The 17,262-nt window shown below is 43.5% G+C and overlaps 2 non-coding genes across 2 annotated transcripts; both read left to right on the top strand.

Moving 5' to 3' along the window:
• The first annotated feature begins 7,603 nt into the window (after positions 1–7,603).
• Positions 7,604–7,676, top strand: TRNAF-GAA (transfer RNA phenylalanine (anticodon GAA)). The gene has a single exon. It is a non-coding gene; the product is annotated as a tRNA-Phe (tRNA).
• Positions 7,677–7,766: 90 nt separating this feature from the next.
• On the top strand, positions 7,767–7,838 carry TRNAC-GCA (transfer RNA cysteine (anticodon GCA)). Its single transcript has one exon. It is a non-coding gene; the product is annotated as a tRNA-Cys (tRNA).
• The last annotated feature ends 9,424 nt before the right edge of the window (positions 7,839–17,262 follow it).

Below are 17,262 nucleotides of genomic sequence, written 5' to 3'. Positions count from 1 at the left end.
CGAATATTTCGTCCAGCTCCCCGGCGGTGGGCCGTGTCCCCTGTGGTCCTTGGTTTTTATGATGAGCTTTTCACCCAGCTCTTTGAGGAACTTTAGAGCACACTTGCTCCATGCTCCAAGGGTCTCCGACCCTATTGGGATGAAATTACAGCAAGGGGGAAGGTCGTCATATTTGCGGATCTTCTGGTTCTCCATGTAGCTGGCAGCTCCACCCCTTTTATCTAAGGAGTACGGCAAGTAGGTGTCTGCCAATGTGGCGGCATTGGTGTAGTCCCAGGTAATCTGCTTTCCATCCTTCCAGGGTAGCATAGTGGCTCCATCAGGGCGCTTTTGACTTCCCTCGGACCTCTGCACTTGGGGTTCCTGTTGAGCTGGGCAACGGGCTGTGACGAGGCTTCTCTTTATGATGTCTTTGACCTCCTCATGTCTGGCATACTTCCCTTCTGCTGTGTGACACACGAGACCATGAAGTTTGAATTGATCAGCTGTTGCCCTGCTGCAAATACACATATGTTCGGTAAGGATGGGGGCGGCTAGGCGAAGAGCAACACCAATCCGAATGGCCTGTGGGTCAAGTCGAGTGCCTAGGGAGGAATTGGGAACAGCTAGAAGGAAATCTGAGTGTGGTGCCTTCACAGCCAGGAGACGAGCTTTCTCCTTTCCTGAAGCGTTGGTGAGCATTGTGTTGGTGATTTCTCCATGATCGGTTTGTCCCAGTAGGGAGGAGATGGTCAACTAGAGGAGTCTGCAAGGGTGTCCCACTTCATCGCTGCTTCAGTAAACCTGGGATCTTGAGTAGTAGCAGAGACTTCCGGGAGGATTTTTCGCATGGCACTGATTATTTCCAGGTTCACTGTGATGATTTCACACTTGGAGGGATTGAAGTCCTCTAACAGGGACTCTTCAGTACCTCCCAAGGTGCCATCATCCCGGTACCAGATGTTGAGCTCGCTGCATAGGCTGGAAGTTAGTTCTCTTATTGCCAAGCAGAAGAGAAGTGGAGTGAGTGGGTCACCCTGCTGAACACCCTCTGATGAGAGAATTTCATGTTCTCCAAACAAAAAAATAAGGGTATGCTGTATCCGGCTGAAATGAAGGGAAAAAGGCTGGGGAATCGATCCCGAACGGCCGGCAAGACAACATCTCTCTTCACCATATTAAAAGCATTTCTAAAATCAAGTTTGACTACGGCCTTGTCTTCTGATAGGTCCCTGATGTAGGCCCTTGCCGCATGAGCTGCGGTTTCTATGCCTTGAGAGACGCCAAAGCCCAGTTGGTGTGGCTGGAGTAAACTGGCAGCTTCTAGGAAAATGTTTCTTACTGCTGCTTTGACAACCAGATGGCGATGAGTGTTACCAACAGCAATGGGTCTGATTCCCCCCATCCTTCTTCAAAGCACATAGTGGGGCTCCAAAAAGAAAGGTTTAATTTCTTCTGGAATTCGCCCAGCCAGGCAGTTGTTGACGAAAGTTGTTAACTCGGTGAGAAGAATTGATGCAGATGTACCTAGTACTGGATTTACCATCTCTTTAAAGTGTTATGGTCGAATTCCAGTGTAACCTCTTGCAGATCCTGCTGGAAATGACAAAATCACTACATATCACTATTACAAATTCTATTTGCATTCTGCCCTTTATAGATTGTACAAGATGTCACGACCACCTGCCAAGAAACGACGTTACTCAAATGAAGAGGATATCATAGAATTTAAAGAATACTGGCATAATTTGGCATGATTAAGAAAGATAATAAAGCATTATGCATTTTCTGTTCTGAATCAGTTATGTTTAGGACTTCTTCTGTGAAGAGTCATTTTGAAACTGTTCATGAAAACTTAAGCAAGAAAACTGAACAAGAACAAAAGGAATTGATTTCCATAAATTTTAGTTGGCACGTGAAAAGATTAGAGCTCAAAGATTTGGTCGAATTTGACACACACTTAAAAAGGTTACCCACCCCTGGCCTAGTGTATCCCGTGTTGATTCCCTTCATAACACAAGTATATGTTTCCCTACAAAGTCCGTCCCGCACTGTTTCATGCATTGTCTAGTGTACTCCATGCAGTTTTCCTTCAGTGTTTAGAGTATCTCTTGCTCTTTCCCCTTCATTGTTTATTGTATACCACTGCTTCGTTTCCCTAACAACAAATTGTAGACACTATCACATGCTAGTCACCGCATGAGAAACATAACATGTTTTCTGGTATCGTGAGTTACATCCTGATCATTGTATAGTGTTTGTGAGCTGCTGCGGCGTAACCAGTGATTATCGGAAGTAGTGGTTGCACTGTCCTCCAGTACTTGATATCACAGGAGTTAATTACAAGCACACGTTTTAGGTCCTAGAAACTAATTATTGTGATAAGGATCGGATCACAGGCAAACACGTCTATAGGCTGCTTGATCTTGCACCTCCTTCCCACTGTTTACAAGAATTGCAAGAGTTAAGGATAGCTGTTGACAATTGTTATAGATCTCTGACTTCTTACATAAACGAGACAGGAAATGACTGGGTTTTAGTCCAACTGTATAGAGGAAACTCTCAAAGAAAGCTCTGGAACATCTGAATATACGATGTGCAGATTCACCTGTGATGAAATTAGTGAGGATCTATGCATATAAATGCTAGCAATGTCGAGTGCCCAACTGACAGGTCATCACCCATAGCATCATCACTTGTCTCCACTTGTCAGTAAGTACCATACTAACTACTGTACAACTGCGACAGTGTACCTAGTCACTACACAGAGTAACAGAGAGAAGATTAAGAGTAACAGAAGGTGGAATAATTCCAAACCACCTGAGACCATGACACAAACTCTTGGCTCCATCTTGTGACGAGTTCACAACAGTACAAGCTCGAAAACAGAGGGTCCAGGAGCTGAGACTGTTTCAGATGCAAGAAGCACCTGCAAGCCCAAGCATTCAACTAACTGGTAATGCTGGCAACCCCCACAAAACAGTTTTGCATCCCTGCTTCAAGTCTTGCATAGAAAACGAGAGGACGAAGGTTACTCATGACACAGAGACAGCAGAAAGCTGTCAACCTCATGAGAACATAAATGGTGACACACCAACGTCTCCAAATGTTTCACTCACATTGACAATGCTAGCCACCCAATGCCAGTCAGCGTTGCCAGTAATGAGACTAAGGTTACTTAAAGGACTTTTGGGTACAGAAGTGATTGTATTGCTGGACCAGGGGGCACAGAGGTCGTTTATCTGCTGAAGTATATTACGAGAACTCGGTGTGTACCACACGACAAAGTACCACTAGACCTAGCTAGCTATTTCGAATCCTCGTGAACTATTATATGATCTAGCCAATATTACGGCTTGTCTGGGTGACCAGCTACAGTTAGTGTAGTAGTAGTGGCCCAGCTTACTGCCAGCAAGTCAAGGTCGACCTTGACTTTAATAATTATTTAACCTTTATTGGGCAGGCCCGAATATATACGGGTACGAACGCATGTTTTTTGTGCAAGTCGTCGTACTCACACTGCACATCTGGGTTCCCGTTTTCTAGTTCGGACCAATCACAGGCCTTCTGTGAGTCGCTCCAGCTAAGTGGCGATGGCGTCTGCTCACTTCCCATTGGTTGAGAAACCAAAATGTCAACTTCTAGCTTGGCATCGTCAAGAGCAGTTTTTTCCTCGAGTTACACTCATATTCTCCTAGATTTTACCCTCTACAATGCCGGTAAGTACTGATTTTTGTGTCTAGTGCATAAATGAATAGATTAGGCATATTTTGAGATATAACTAAAGTCTGTGTGAAGCATAACATGACTGCACCATACAATTGAAAAAGTGCAAGGAAAAAGGCCAGCAAATATACGGCCCTATCCGTCAAGGCCAAACTAGCAATTTCGGTAAATAAAAATTTATAATAATTTTTCTAATGCATATATGAATTCTATAGTGGTTTGGGTTAGTACAGAACGTTTTAATTGTCCTTCCAGATCAATGAGAAATTGTTTTATGGTGGTCCCTCCAAAGAGAAGTCCAAATATGTTTGCATTTTTGAGGAAAGTGACTCAGATCCAGAGCTAGATGACCTGGAATTGCTTGACAGTGGTGATGAATACTTGCTACCGGATGCACAGGTGTCAAGTGATGATGAGGAGGAAGATAGACCATCCAAAAAGCCTAAATTAGCCCAGAAAAAGAAAGGTATTATGATCGAGGAGTACCGTGATGAAGATCTTCATGATGAGCCTACTCTTCAAGCTCAGACACATTGGAACAAGAAAGACATCCAAAATGACCCTTTGATTGTTTACCAACATGAAAAGCCTCTTGCAATTATGTGTCCATTTGATTATGTTACCATGTTTTTTCTCAATATATGATAGGCAACATCACATTTCCAACAAATTTGTATGCCAAATAAAAAACATAGATAACACTTTCGTAACCGATTCTGAAGAAATCCTGAAGTTCATAGGTATTCTGTTGTTTAGGGTATTGGTTTATACCCATCCCTAGATGACTATTGGGCAAGTGAAACTATGATACCCAAGGTTACAGAAGTCATGTCATCTAAGAGGTTTAGGTTGCTTAGGCGTACAATTAATTTCAATGATAACACCCAAAAGGATAATGACAGATTCCACAAAATAAGGCCTCTTTACACTTCACTAACTACTGCTTGCTTCAAAGTTCCAACTACACCTAGGCAGTCTATTGATAAAGTTATGGTTAGTTTTAAGGGCAAACCCGCTGGAAAGCGAAGGTAGTACATCAAAACCAAACCAAACACGTGGGGTTTCAAACTATTTTGTCGTGCAAATGAAGATGGATTCATACATGATATACTCATGTATGAAGGCAAAACAACTTTTGACAACCATCCCATAAAGCTTCCACATGATGAAACTACACTACCAATAAGTTCAAAGATTTTTCTGGTACTTGCAACAACTCTCAACAAAAGAAAGACATCAGCACTCTATGCTGACAATTTCTTTTCACGTGTACCTTTAGTCAAGATAATAAGAGGCATATATAACTGCAGATACACTGGAACAGTATGTGAAAATAGATGTAGTAAGCCAGTCAAACAAATGGAAAAGAACATAGTGCCCAGGGGCACTTCAAAAGCAATGATGGTATCCTTTTTGTAAGGTGGAAGGACAACAGTGCTGTCACTTTAGTGACAAATGATGTGAGGGTTAATCCTGTGACTCTTATTGAAAGATATAACAAGGAGTACAAGGCAAAAGACCACTTCCAGAACTATAATGCACATATGGGAGGTATTGACAAAAGTAACATGTTGGTGCATATGTACAAAACACCAGTGAAATCTAAACGTTGGTACATGCGGCTGTTTGCCTATGTTCTTGATTTTGCTGTTGTGAATGAATGGTTTCTTTACAGCCCAGATTGTCGGTCACTAAAAACCAAACGCATGCCACTGAAGGTATTTCGGCTTCAGATATCTGTCACTGCAAGATCTGAAGGACAGTATGTAAGGACAACTCCAAGACCTTCACCAAGTACTTCCAGTGGTGACAGTGACAATAACGATTTGTCAGCCTTGTAATAGCCATCTCTAGTGCAGTACCAACGTGCAGAAAGGCCTGATGACAGTGTGAGTTATGATTCAACGCTAAATCACTGGCCAGTGAATGACAAGATATTTAGCTTTTCAATAAATCTAGGGATCTTTAACCTTGTCAAACCCTGTGTGTAAAAAAAATAAAAAAAAAAAAATCCTGTCACATCCTCATTTTCCCGTGTCTTTTGCAATTTCAAGAACGAAAGAAATTGCTTCATAGCCTTTCATTCTAGTTAATAGTCTAGAATGATTATTCTTTCTCAGAAAATTCATAAAAATGGGACTTGCAAGTTTTATCCCTTTGCATCCCTCATGGGAGGTTCCTTGACGCTGGTGAGGGGCTCTTGATCTAGGGAATTGGATCTGTAGTCCGGTTCCCTGAATTAAGCCTGAATACTTTCCATCCTCTCCACTTGCGATGTATGATCCTACGGGTTTAGCGCTTCCCTGTGATTAGAATAATAATAATATTCCTTTGCAATGTGTCCATGTTGCTCTTTGGTTCATCTTTATATTTTTTGTAGACTTAAAAAATGTTTGGAAACAAGTTCCATTAATGTTTTTGATATTGTTTATTTGCTCTATTTACATAATAAATTAGAAAAATACTTATTTAGTGTTTTATTAGCAATTGCAAGTTTGCAACATTCAGAATTTGACACCCTTTCCCGGGTGGGTGTCGAATATTCGCAAATGAACAAAACTTATCTCTAGAAATCCATTTACATAGGCTCAGTTCCTTTACACTGAGAAACTCTATCGACTCAGAGTTACTTTGAGGGTGACCAACCGCGTTAGAAACCACACCTTACGACACAGTCTCCTTGTTCCTGGAGTCTACCTGGAGGGTGTTTCGGGGGTCAGTGCTCCCGCGGCCCAGTCCTTGACCAGGCCTTCTGGTGTATCAGGGCTTGATCAACCAGGCTGTTACTGCTGACCGCACGTAAATCACCGTACGAACAACAGCCCGGCTGATCGGGTACTGACTTTAAGAATCTGTCCAGCTTCCTATTGAAGGTAGCCAAGGGTTTCTTGGAAATTCTCCTTATGCCTTGTGGTAGGCTGTTGAACAATCTTGGGCCCATTACACTTATTATGTTTTCTTTTAGTGTACTAATAGCATCCATACTTTTCTTTGAGGGTATGTTGCATCGTCTGCCCAGTCTTTTGCTTTCAATGGGAGTAATTTCTATCTGCAGATTTGGAACCAATCCCTCTTGGATTATCATGATGTATATCTCTCTCCTGCACTCCAGAGAGTACAAGTCAAGTGATTCCAAGCGTTCCTAGTAATTAAGGTGTTTGACAGAACTTAAATGTGCTTAAATGTACATTATCTAGATTTGCGATTTCACCTGCCTTAAATGGAGACATTAGTGTACACCAGTATTCAAGCCTGAGTAAACACCTGTGCACCTACTCGTGTATACCTGGAGCTGTACTTACTGAGTAAACACCTGTGCCCCTGCTCGTGTATACCTGGAGCTGTACTTTCTTATTAACACCTGTGCACCCATTTGTGTATACCTGGAGCTATACTTGCTGAATAAAAGCCTGTCTACCTACACGTGTATACCTGGAGTTATACTTAATGAATAAACAATGTTAGTGTTAATTGTCCAACCTTACTGCCAACACGTGCACTAGAGTGCCTCTGGTCCCCACCTTTGTACCCTTTCCCCAGTTCTACTCCTCTGTCAGCGATTAATGCCCTAGGTATGATATTCAGCTCTCCAGAGAAGGGTTTGTGACCCTCAGCTATCAGTAATATGCAGGGCCAATACCCCAGCAACCACAAAAAGGCTATAAGTTACGTCTGGCAGCCTGCACTGCTTAACTCATGCGCTGTACGATGCTTCCCGTTCCGGCACCTCTTCTATTTCTTTTTCACTGTATTCACTGTCTGCAAGACTCTGTAAGCATCTCTATCTCTTTGTTAAAATTAGAGAAACTTCAATAAGCCTCAGGTTTCCTGAATCTCAACTTGCCATAACAGAAACACGAAGACGAAAAATAAAACGTGTAGAAACGCTTGAGGTAAAGCCTAGATAGCTCAGTTGGGAGAGCGTTAGATTGAAGATCTAAAGGTCCCCGGTTCGATCCCGGGTCTGGGCAGACGATGTTTTAATTAGCATCACTTAGAAAGGTTCCCACTCGATGATCGTGTTACCGTGAGAGCCTCTTGTTGAGATAGATGAGAGAGGTGGGGGTGTAGCTCAGTGGTAGAGCATTCGACTGCAGATCGAGAGGTCCCTGGTTCAATCCCTGGCGCCCCCTGACTCTCCTTTTGGGAATATTAAATTAAAAATTATCACATGTCGAGGTAACATCTGTCATTTATTTGTAGACCAAACTTGTCGCTCACTTGCACTGGTTATTAGTTTATAAAAAGTAAACTGCTGAAGCATCACAAATCCTCATTTCTTGGCCCCTTACCTAGCTTTTCCCTCCTATTTATTCATCCTTCTTCGGGTTTTTTTTTTCTTATATATCCTTCTCTTCCTTCTTCACTTCTCTTTTCTTTTTACATGCTCCTTTCTATCACCTGAACATTCAGAGAAAGACCTGAATGGGACTGAATAAAAGACACACAGTAAGAAGGAAACAGAGTGAGAAATTGAGAGAGTGTATTCACTCAGTTGTGGTTGCAGGGGTCGAGTCACAGCTCATAGTCCCGCCTTTTCACTGGTCGCTAATAGGTCACTCTTCCTGCTCCATGAGCTTCTTAAAGTTATGTATGGATCCTGCCTCCACTACATCACTTCACAGACTATTCCACTTCCTGAAAACTCTGTGACTGAAGAAATACTTCCTAACATTCCTGTGATTCATTTGAGTCTTCAACTTCCCTTGTTGCTGTGTCCCATCTCTGGAACATCGTGTCTTTGTCAACCTTGTTGATTCCTCTCAGTATTTTATATGTCGTTATCATATCCCCCCTATCTCTCCTGTCTTCCATTGTCCTCAGGTCGATTTCCCTTAAACCTCTCCTGGTAGGATCTACATCTTAGCTCCAGGACTAGTCTTGTTGCAAACCTTTCCACTTTTTCTAGTTTCCTTACATGCTTGGCTAGGTGTGGGTTCCAAACTGGTGCTGCGTACTCCAACACGGACCTAACGTACGCAGTGTACAGGGTCAGAAACGATTCCTTATTAAGATGTCGGAATGCTGTTCTTAGGTTTGCTGCAACAGTTATTTGGTTGATGTGCGCCTCAGGAGAGGTGCCCAGTGTTATACTCACCCGAAGATCCTTTTCCTTGAGTGAGGTTTGTAGTGTCTGGCCCCCTAGACTGTACTCCGTCTGTGGTCTTCTTTGCCCTTCCCCAGTCTTCATGGCTTTGCACTTTTGGCGTTGAAATTCGTGAGCCAGTTGCTGGATCAGGCCTGCAGCCTGTCCACATCCATTTGTAGTTCTCCCTGGTCCTCGTCTGACTGAATTCTTCTCATCAACTTTACATCATCTGCAAACAAGGACACTTCGGAGTCTATTCCTTCCGTCATGTCGTTCACAAATACCAGAAACAGCACCGGTCCTAGGATTGGATCCTCTGGCACCCCGCTTGTTACAGGCGCCCACTCTGACACTTCGCCATGTACATGACTCACTGTTGTCTTCCTGACAACAGCGAGGCCATTCCTTGCTATCCCTGCCTGGTCCTCCAGCTATTGCACTAATCTCTTGTGTGTAACTGTCAAACGCTTTCTTACAGTCCAACAAACTGCAATCTACCCTCCCCTCTCTCTCTTGTCTTACTGCTGTCTCCCTGTCGTAGATCTCCAGTAGGTTTGGGACACAGGATTTCCTGTCCCTGAAACTGTGCTGGCTGTCGTTGACAAGCTCATTCTTTTCTAGGTGTTCCACCACTCTTCTGGTAAAATTCTCCATGACCTTGCATACTATACACGTCATTGACATTGGTCTGTAGTTTAATGCATTGTGTCTGTCTCCTTTTTAATAAACTGTGTGTTAAATACCTCAGATAGTTGCCCTGTTTTGACAGATGTGTTAAAGATTGTTATTAGTGGTACACATAGCGACTCTGCTCCATCTGTCAGGACCCATGGAGAGATGTTATCCAGCCACATCGACTTTGAGGTATCTAGCTTACTTAGAAGAATCTTCGCTTCTTCCTCGGTTGTATGTATTGTGTCAAACATTTGATGGTACACCTCACCTCTCTGCCTTTCTGTAGCCCCTTCTGTCTCCTCTGTGAACACTTCTTTGAATCTCTTGAGGTCCTCACATACTTCGCGGTCTTTCTTGTGACCTCCCCTCCTTCCTTCCTCAGCCTGATTACCTGGCCCTTGACTGTTGTTTTCCCCCTGATGTGGCTGTACAACAGCTTCGGGAGAGATTTAGTTTTTGGTGCTTTGTCATTCTCATATTGTCTTTGGGCCTCCCTTCTTACCTGTGCATATTCATTTCTGGCTCTACGACTGCTCTCCTTATTCTCCTGGGTCCTTTGTCTTCTATACTTCTTCCATTCTCTAGCACACATGGTTTTGGCCTCCCTACACCTTTGAGTAACCAAAGGGCTCATCCTGGCTTTTTCATTGTTATTGTTACCGTTCGTTACAAACCTCTATTCAGCTTCCTTTCATAATGTTGTCACATATTCCATCATCTCGTTGGCTGACTTCCCTGCCAGTTCTCTGTCCCACTGAACTGCATGCAAAAAATTCTTTATGCCTGCATGGTTCTCTTTCTTGTAGTTCGGCTTCATTCGTCCTGCCCTTCCTACCTCCCTCTCCACTTGTAACTCTACTATGATTTCGATGCTCAGAACCACATGATAACTGGCCCCGAGGGGTCGTTCACATGAGCTGTCGTCAGTGTCTGCACTACCCATGGTGATTACTAGGTCCAGTCTCGCTGATTCATCCTCTCTTCTCTCTCTGGTAGTGTCTATTACCTGTTGGTACATGAGGTTTTCCAGTACCACCTCCATCATCTTAGCTCTCCACGTTTCTGGGCCCCCATGTGGCTCCAGTTTCTCCCAGTCAGCTTCCATGTGGTTGAAGTCATCCATAATCAGCAGATTTGCCCTGCTTGTATGAGCCCTTATGGCCACTTCAGCCATTGTGTCAACCATCGCTCTATTACTCTCCTCATGCTCTTGCCTTGGCCTCCTGCTGTTCACTGGTGGGACCTGCAGAGTGAAACTTTCCTATTATGTAATCTCTTGCTTCTCCTCTGTCTCCTCTTTCCAGCTCATCAAAATCCCATCGATATCTGATATCGCGTTGGAAAGATGGCATCTGTTATCCCTATGAGCTTGGTTCCTGTGAGAGCTATGATGTCCAGTGATGCCTCTTTGACTCTTCCATGCCACTCCTCCCACTTATTCGTTATTCCATCACTGTGTTTTGGGGGTTCTGTGAGGGTGGGGGACCTGGCAGTGTGCTGTGGGATTCTACAGTGAAGTGAGGGGTGGGAACTGTGATTGTGGATTGTGGTTTGTGTTGGGATAGCATATTTGATTGAGGGGTTCTGAGTGTGTTTGGTTGGTGGTTCTGTGTTATGCAGGGTTCTGCATGACATTGTAATGTTGTTATGCAGGGTTCTGCATGACATTGTAATGTTGTTAGGCAGGGTTCTGCATGACATTGTAATGTTGTTATGCAGGGTTCTGCATGACATTGTAATGTATATACAGTAGTGAAGAGTGTCATAATAGTATGAATGTTATAATTGTAAAGAATAATTTTATAATTCATAATGTGCATTTGGGGGTAATGTAAAGTACTCTAACGGTAATTATAAAGAAATCCTGCTAGGTATTTATTTTCCAACTGTGTTTGGGTATGCGGGGTAAGCGTGACTGGGAGGAGTCACGTGGAGTCAGCATGGTTTGGAGGCTGGCATCGGAGATGCTGTGTATTTAAGCTAAGTTTGTAGTTGTGCACTCCTTTTGTTTAGCTAACTCAAGCCGTAGGCTCTTCTATGGCTTCTGTATGCTCGCCTTAGCTCTGACATGGTCAGGGTGCTGTGGGATGAGTGAGAAAATAAGAAATGGGGTTGGTAGTTGAGTAGTGACGGCCTGGCACTGACTAGGCCTGGTGGTTATGGTGGCTGGACCTCCAACCAGCTGTTTCTTGTGTACCGTCATTTGGGCGTTTAGGATAGAAGATAAACGAGGGTGTTTCTAGAGCGTGTATATTATAGAATTATGTTGAATAAATAGATATACTTTCCTAACTAGGATTTTTGCCTAACCCTCTATTAACAAACCCATTGAAGTAACAAATACTGGTTTAGCTCTTTCAGTTTTGACTGGGATACCCCTGGGTGGCCTGTTTATGCTTGAGATGTGTGTAACTTTTACCTTTGCCCTTAGACAAGGCTCTAGCCCCCAGCTATCTCGCCTTTTCTGCATAACATGGGGGCCTGTATATGGGAGAATTATCAAATTTTATGTGGTAATTCAAGTTTGCAACCTGCAAAATCAATAATCATTCTTTACTGGGTTGGTTAGAGGAAGCATTCACTATAACACGCACACTAAAATAATAATTTACCATTGTTTGCGATATTGCTGGTTTTTAGGGTGTTATTATTAGCTAATACCCTGTGCATAATTTACCTTTGTGTGCAACTTTGCTGATCTTTAGGGTGTTATTATTAACTAATGCCCTGTGAATAATTTACCTTTGTGTGCCATCTGGTTGATTTTTAGGGTGTTATTAATACCTGATATTTTGTGCATAATTTACCCTTGCAGGTACAATCTTGCTGATTTTTAGGGGGTTATGCTTATCTAAATTTCTGGGAATAATTTTCTTTTGCAGGTGCAGTAGCTCCATTTTTTCTGCCAGGGTATTCTTTTTTGTGTGCAATCCTGTTTAATTTTAGGGAGTCACATGACAATCACTCCTTGTGAATATACTACTTCAGTGTATGTACTTTCCTGTGTGCTTTATTATTTTATATCAGTAAGTTCTGTGGCTGATAGCAAGATTTGGTGCAATCATTTCCCAAAATGGCTGACACTAGTCAAAATTCTGAGGATAACATGCATTTAGAAGGTGACATTGAATCAAATTTCCATGTTAGGGACCTGGATAAGGAAGCAGAAATTTTACGAATGAAATTAGCCCTACTTGCGGAAGAAAAGGAACGGTTAAGGATTGAACGTACGAAGATCCAGGAACAGAGAGCCTTAGAGGAGCTTAGGGCTCAAGAAAGAGCTAAAGAGAGGCAGCTTGCTTCTCACCCAGACACAGACACGAGGGTAGATGTTTTTCATTTGGATAAAGCCATAAAATTTGTGCCCAAATTCCTAGAGAAAGACCCAGACCAGTTTTTTCTGTTATTTGAAAGTACGCCAAATCCCAAGTTTGGTCGGAAAAAGAATGGGCAGCATTAGCGAGAACCCAAATAGTTGGTAAAGGGTTACAGGCCGTTAGTTCTTCTGAGGGATCGACCTTTTCTGATTATCATAAACTAAAAGAGGTAGTTTTACTGGCTTATCAAATGTTGCCAGAAAGGTACCGGCAGAAGTTTAGAGGACTAAAGTTTCAAGCAGGGCAGTCTTTGGTGGAATATGGTAAGGAGAAGATGTCACTTGTAAATAGGTGGTGTCGCTCAAAGGGTGTAGTAGGCAATTATGAGGGTATAATTACCTTAATTTTGTTAGAGCATCTCTTGAGAAATGTTCCTTCTGACCTTAAGGCATATCTTGAGGAGAAGGATCTTGATGATTTTAATAATGCTTTAGAGTTGGGTGACAGATTTTTAGCTAACCAAAAATTTAGTAGTAGTTAGCACGCCCCACATACTAATAATGGTAAGTTTTTTCCACCCACCAATAGGAATAAGAAATTTCAGAAGTTTAAGCCACCCATTTATCAGCCTAATAACCACAAGAGTTTTAATAAGCCTAATTTTCCGGTACCTACTCGAGAAGGTTTTAATTCAGCTGTCACAGGTCCAGGACTACAAGGAACAAGTGGGAGGAGCCCAGTTCCCCAGAGTCAAGGGATCCAACCTAGGTCAAATGGGCAGGGGCCCTTTAAACCTTATTACTGTACTTATTGTCATAAACAGGGCCATCTGGAGCCATATTGCAAGAAGATGCGTAGAGATCAGGTACTTGCTGGAGCTTCTCGAGGTACCCACACGGTAGCTAATATTGAAGCACCACCTACGGGTATATCAGGTAACTCAGGAGTTTTGGACCCTCGGATGAAGGTCTTTACAAGCAAGTCCACAGTGGCCTTACACCAAAGTGAAGGTAGGGTAACAGGTGTTATGTCTTTGAGGGACACTGGTAGCATGTACACTTTGCTTCGTAGGGGCATATTGCCAGTGTCGGATCACACATACACTGGGTTGGACGTTTTGCTCAAAGGAATTACCGGATTCACTGTCAAGACTCCAGTGCACAGGTTATGGGTGGATCTGCATACCAGTGTGGTTACTTAGCTGTAGGTATCACAGAGGATATACCTTGTGAAGGTGTTGACTTACTTTTAGGCAATAATGTCATGGGCTGTCTTGAAAGTGAGGAACCTCTGGTTTGGAGAGACCCAGCCTCACAGAGTTGAGAGGAAAAAGCTAGGGCTACCTTGCCCGAGTTATTTCCAGTGTGTGCAGTAACCAGGAAAATGTCAAAAGGTAACAGGGCAGTCTCTCTCTGTGACTTTTTAGATCCTGGGGATGATCTGGGTTTGGGAAATACATTCCTCGAGCCTAGCCTGCTGGGGGCTCGGGGTTGTGATGAACCATCCCAGGCAGGACTCTGTTTGAGTGGGGGTCTTGGAGCTGGTATAGGGGCGGCGACTCCTACTCGAGAGCAGCTGATCGAGGCCCAGGGGTGTGACGACACCCTAAAAGCTATTCGGTCATCTGCTGTTACCGAGGAAGAGGCCTCCCAACTAACTAAATGTTTCTTTATTGCAGACAGTATTTTTATGCGAAAGACCCTATCGGTTGCAACATCTAATGATGGAGCAAGGCAGGCACTCTACCAAGTGGTGGTGCCGGAACCATTTAGGTATCAGGTTTCGTGTTTGGCCCACGATGTTCCCATGGGTGGACATTTAGGTGTTAAAAAGACTATGGGCAAGATTTCTAAACAATTTTACTGGCCCCAGGTATGGGAATCAGTGGGTAAGTATGTAGAATCATGCCCAGTTTGCCAAAGGGTAGGAAAACCTAATCAGGGAATTAAACCTGCCCCTCTTAGCCCCATTACAGTAGCCGGAGAACCTTTTAGCAGGCTGGTGGTGGATTGTGTGGGGCCACTACCCAGGACCAAGATGGGAAACCAGTACTTACTTACTATTATTTGTTCCTCTACCAGGTTTCCGGAGGCCATTCCACTACGTACAATTACAACACGCATGGTCTTGAGAGCATTGGTGAAATTTTTTACGCAGGTCAGGATCTCTAAGGAAATTCAAACAGATCAGTGGTCAAATTTTACATCTAAACATTTTTGCACAGTTTTGGGGGAGTTTAATATTAAAATGACGACCTCCACCGCCTATCACCTAGAGAATCAAGAGGTTGTGGAGCAGTTTCACCAGTCTCTCAAAACTATCCTGCGTGCTTATTGTGCCCAGTACCAGAAGGCTAGGGATTTATTTTCCAACTGTGTTTGGGTATGCGGGGTAAGCGTGGCTGGGAGGAGTCACATGGAATTAACATGGCTTGGAGGCTAGCTTCGGAGATGCTGTGTATTTATGCTAAGTTTGTAGTTGTGTACTCCTTTTGTTTAGCTAACTCAAGCCGTCGGCTCTTCTATGGCTTCTGTATGCTCACCTAGGCTCTGACATGGTCAGGGTGCTGTGGGATGAGTGAGGAAATATGAAATGGGGTTGGTAGTGGAGTAGTGACGGCCTGTTACTTACTAGGCCTGGTGGTTATAGTGGCTGGACCTCCAACCAGCTGTTTCTTGTGTACCGTCATTTGGGTGTTTAGGATAGAAGATAAATGAAGGTGTTTCAAAAAGTGTGTATATAGTGTTATGTTGAATAAATAGATATATTTTCCTAACTAGGATTTTTACCTAACCTTCTATTAAACAACCCATTGAAGTAACAAATACTGGTTTAGCTCTTTCTGTTTTGACTGGGATAGCCCTGGGTGGCCTGTTTATGCTTGAGATGTTTGTAACTTTTACCTTTGCCCTTAGACAAAGCTCTAGCCCCAAGCTATCTCACGTTTTCTGCGTAACATTGTGTGTGTGCTTGGGCTTGTTGCTCTGCTATGATCTGTTTCTCTTCCTCTGTGTGTGTGTGTGTGTGTGTGTGTGTGTGTGTGTGTACTCACCTAGTTGTACTCTCCTAATTGTGGTTGCAGGGGTCGAGACTCAGCTCCTGGCCCCGCCTCTTCACTGATCGCTACTGGGTCCTCTCTCTCTCTGCTTCCTGAGCTTTGTCATACCTCTTCTTAAAACTATGTATGGTTCCTGCCTCCACTACTTCACTTGCTAGGCTATTCCACTTGCTGACAACTCTATGACTGAAGAAATACTTCCTAACGTCCTTGTGACTCGTCTGAGTCTTCAGCTTCCAGTTGTGACCCCTTGTCCCTGTGTCCCCTCTCTGGAACATCCTATCTCTGTCCACCTTGTCTATTCCCCGCAGTATCTTGTATGTCGTTATCATGTCTCCCCTGACCCTTCTGTCCTCCAGTGTCAGTCCCATTTCCCTTAACCTTTCCTCGTACGACATTCCCTTGAGCTCTGGGACTAGCCTTGTTGCAAACCTTTGTACTTTCTCTAACTTCTTGACGTGCTTGACCAGGTGTGGGTTCCAGACTGGTGCTGCATACTCCAGTATGGGCCTAACATACACAGTGTACAGTGTCTTGAACGATTCCTTATTAAGGTATCGGAACGCTATTCTCAGGTTTGCCAGGCGCCCGTATGCTGCAGCGGTTATTTGGTTGATGTGTGCCTCCGGTGATGTGCTCGGTGTTATGGTCACCCCAAGGTCTTTCTCCCTGAGTGAGGTCTGTAGTCTTTGTCCACCTAGCCTATACTCTGTCTGCGGTCTTCTTTGCCCCTCCCCAATCTTCATGACTTTGCATTTGGCTGGATTGAATTGTGTGTGTGTGTGTGTGTGTGTGTGTGTGTGTGTGTGTGTGTGTGTGTGTGTGTGTGTGTGTGTGTGTGTGTGTGTGTGTGTGTGTGTGTGTATGTGTGTGTTTGTTGATTTACTAGAAGAGATTTGGCATTACTTGAGTGTAAGAAAGCAACGTTTTCCATCTACCACCACACAGACTGCATGATAGAAGAAGTCTTTTATTGTAGCCAGGTACAATATCTCAGGAGCTTGACAGACATCTTAGTTCCTGTGACATATGTGGACACAAGCTTGGAGCCACATCCTGAAGGTTCAGAGGTACCTCAGGGACTCCACTCAAGCAATGAAGAATGTCCTAATGGGCTGTGTTTTAAAGTTGCAGCTACAATAATCCATCATAGGAAAGCACTTTCTGATGTGATGAATGGTTTTGAAAACCGACAAGTTGAAGAATTGAGACACTTATGCAACACATGGGAATCTTTATTGAAGAAACGTTTCGCCACACAGTGGCTTCATCAGTCCAATACAAAGTAGAAATGGGTAAGGAGAGTAGAAGTTTTGAGGTAATCAGTCCCTCAACCTGGAATCGATGTGTTCAGTCCATCACTCTTGTAGGAAGTGCAGCACAGGGCCAGAGAGGTGGCTTATATACTGCGGTGAGAT

The sequence above is a fragment of the Cherax quadricarinatus genome, chromosome 5 (assembly GCF_038502225.1).
Source record: "Cherax quadricarinatus isolate ZL_2023a chromosome 5, ASM3850222v1, whole genome shotgun sequence".
NCBI classification, from domain to species: domain Eukaryota; kingdom Metazoa; phylum Arthropoda; class Malacostraca; order Decapoda; family Parastacidae; genus Cherax; species Cherax quadricarinatus.
This window is presented reverse-complemented; position numbering and strand designations above follow the sequence as displayed.